General features: G+C 28.7%; 1 long non-coding RNA gene across 2 annotated transcripts; it reads right to left on the bottom strand.

The window, feature by feature from the left end:
• Nucleotides 1-363: 363 nt before the first annotated feature.
• On the bottom strand, nucleotides 364-3,129 carry LOC139873575 (uncharacterized). Of its 2 annotated transcripts, XR_011767387.1 has the most exons (4): nucleotides 2,864-3,129; nucleotides 2,674-2,776; nucleotides 1,508-1,572; nucleotides 364-930 (listed from the first exon to the last, which is right to left on the bottom strand). It is a non-coding gene; the product is annotated as an uncharacterized lncRNA (long non-coding RNA). The 2 variants fall into 2 exon arrangements; XR_011767386.1 differs by lacking the exon at nucleotides 364-930 and having other exon boundaries at nucleotides 1,145-1,572.
• Between the last annotated feature and the right edge of the window lie 317 nt (nucleotides 3,130-3,446).

Raw genomic sequence — 3,446 nt, 5'->3', positions numbered from 1 at the left:
TTCCGGATTTTCGAACGTCCTTGCGTACAATTTAATATCTTGTACTTTGCGTTTTGAATCTTGTACTCTTGTAATTTCGAGACGTTTCTTATCAATAATTGGAACCTCTTGGATTGTATTTTGTACTTTTGAGCTTTTTGGTCGTTTGCGTCTTTAATTCGTCGAATCTGTCTTTTGTCTTCACCTTTTATTATTTAAACGAATATCACTTGTAAATCGAACAATTGCAACTAAAAGCTTGTCTTTCTTGAGGAATAATGCTATGAAATATATGTTCGTTTTTAGCATTATCAATATACTTGAAATTAGTGAAGAGTTTTCATAACATCATAAGACTATAATTCTAAAAATAAAGAACTGACTAAAATCTTACTCATATGTTTAGCTTTGCTTAATATTAGTAGCCTTTGATCTATTGAGTGGCTATCCACAAAGTAGTTGAAGCATGACCATAATGAAATGCAACCCATGTGATATATGGATACAAAATAATTTTACAAAAATTTTCGGTATGAAGCTACTTGGTATCATTCTTGAGGAACCCATGTTATAAACAAAAGCCCGCATACGTTTCTCTTCTACGTATCATAACCATTCAGTGAGTTATTACAACAAAACATAGAAGATCACATAGTTTAGATAGCTTGCTTACAGCCAACTGAGACAAAAATGACATTACCTAAAGAGTCAGTTCAGCACTTTCTCAAACAGACAACATAAATGGTTAGAAAATGCCACCTACAATAATATACTCTATGATTTGTTAAAATCCACATGTAATATAGTTTATATAGTGACTATGAAGTGAGACAAACAAACAAAATAATGAGACATCAAACAAAAGATAATCAAACGAAATGGCATAATAATTATCATCAATTTTGGTTGAAACATCCCATTGTTTGATGAGAAACTGTAGAAGCACAAAACCTACAACAAAAATAAAAACTTAAGCAAATAAAGTGAATAAATAAACGACAAATTTACTAAATAGTAAAAAAGATTAAGATTAAGATTAAGTTCAAACAGGTCAACCCTATTCTTGAAACACCAAAGAGTGACATTGAAACATTGATATCTATCAAATGCCAAAAAAAAAAAAAAAAAAAAAAAAAAAAAAAAAAAAAGACTCATGAGATGCAGGATGTAAATTCAAATAGGTCACACCATACTACTCAATTCAAGTTGTAAACAACGTTAATTAAAAAATCAAAAGTTCAACTTGAAATAATAAAAAAACTTGTCAAACAGGTTGAATCAATACAACTTGTGCATTTTCACATCAACCTACAATTATCAATACTACCTTCAAAACAAACTTTCGCAACTGCATTATAATTTTATAATATTAAAAAAATAGCATGGAACAGTATGAAAAACAACAATACAACTAGTATATATCATCCCAATTTCATCAAATGCATTACCATATGTCATTTAATGTGTCTAACTGCGCTGCAAAGCTGAGATCTAATTCAGATGTTGAGGTCAGATGCTGGCATAATACCTTTTGGAGCAGAGTTCAAATTGCCACAACTATATGTCATCCATGTGAGAGTGTGCTTGCATCACCTGTAAATAGAAGAAAAAAAAAACAATTAAAATATAATACCAATGAAATAGTTATTTAGAAGTGTTCTCTTCCTAATCAGCCTTTAAACAAATATACATTAGAAACATACTTGCATGAAGATCATATCATGCACCATTTCTTCTTTCATTGTTATGAGAATTACAAATTAAAGAAAGCCAAAATTAGACCCTTACAAACTCAAACTAAAGCCAAGATCAAAAAACAAATTTACACATACCGATTTAGACGCTCTTATGTATTTGGTCTCATTTTAATACTCCTACCTATGTATACAATACTACAAAAGAGAACTTCATATGAAAGCTGGATAATGTTCAGATGTTGTTGCACTATCACTAAACTAAAAAAATTTAACTTTAAAAGTTTAAAATTACTACCTGCGTCACGTTGAAATATATATGTAAGTAATACATTAAATAGGCTTGTACTAATTATCAAGGAAAAAAACACAATCAATTGATCAATTTAGGACTTAAAGATATAAAAACAAACATAGTTAAAAGCAAACTTTCTGCACATAGTAAATGGGACATATGAGTTTTCAAACTATCACTAATTTGAGACATACATTTACCTAAGATGTGAATTGATTATTCCACGTTATTTTTTTTTGATCGTAGTCCCACAAAGTTGAACCCACACAAAATTTCTCAAATTTCTCATCCACAAATTTATCTTTATCATAAACATCTTAACAATTAAAAGCAAGCCCAAATTAACCATATACAATATCATTGCTTTTGATTAAGATAATTTTTATAAAAAACTTCATTAATATGCAAATTGTGAACTCAATGCAACACATAAAAAGCAAACAACTTAATAACTTAACAACTTGACATTTCATCAAACACATAATGTGCATCATCTAGGATTTAGCAAAGAAACATAACATCCTCCTCTACTCGTTCATAATTATAATTACATAATGTTTCTCGCGTGCTCTAATCTTTATAACTGTTAAGAAGAATAAGTATTGGTGTTCATATCACATCTATAACTTTCATAAGCCTACTATGAGTTCATAACTTCAAATGATGTTTAAATGCTAAAATGAAAAAACGAATTGTATTTCATACCTCATGATGAACATCGAAACAACATCAACAGGTTAAGTAATTCGATGGACGTTTACTATAAATCACCTTCAAATACTTCAGATTAAGCATTTCAATTTTAAACCTGAAACAAAAAATGATTTGTATTTGAAATCGAAGTTGAATAGTAACAAATAATGAAAATAAATAAAAGAAACCAAGTGAAGATTACTGAGAGAAGATGAGTGGGATAACGAATAGACTTGTTCTAATTTAAATTCGTCAATGATGAATGAACAGAGAGCTTCAAATTTGATTTGGGTGAAAGCAACAAAGCAATTGATGAGAAATTATGGTGACTGAGATTATGATGGTTATGGAAGGGAGCTAGATGATGAATTCGGTAATCAGAGCACCTCTTCTATTTATCTTAAATTCAAATTTTAAATTTACTCTCACAAATTCTTGGTTAAAGAAAGAGGCGTGCTATTTGAATTTGGGGCAGTGGCGTGCAAACCTTTTTAGGATTTCAAGAAGAAAAGCTGCACATTTAATTTAATTTGATTTTCTTTAAATATTTGATTTTATTTATTTACGGAGTATTATTAAAAAATGTTTTTTTAGTATCAGATTTCTTAATTTTGTTAAATGGTTAAATAAAATTGTAAATGAAATTCCTTTATGACATCACCAATCATACCTCAAATTTTTTCTTTTTTATTTTAATTTTTTTTAAGCTTTGGTAAACCATTTTAATGATGCTATCTTATGATGCTATCTTATTAGTCAATTATAAGATTATATTAGATTAGATT

The sequence above is a fragment of the Rutidosis leptorrhynchoides genome, chromosome 10 (assembly GCF_046630445.1).
Source record: "Rutidosis leptorrhynchoides isolate AG116_Rl617_1_P2 chromosome 10, CSIRO_AGI_Rlap_v1, whole genome shotgun sequence".
Lineage (NCBI taxonomy): Eukaryota > Viridiplantae > Streptophyta > Magnoliopsida > Asterales > Asteraceae > Rutidosis > Rutidosis leptorrhynchoides.
This window is presented reverse-complemented; position numbering and strand designations above follow the sequence as displayed.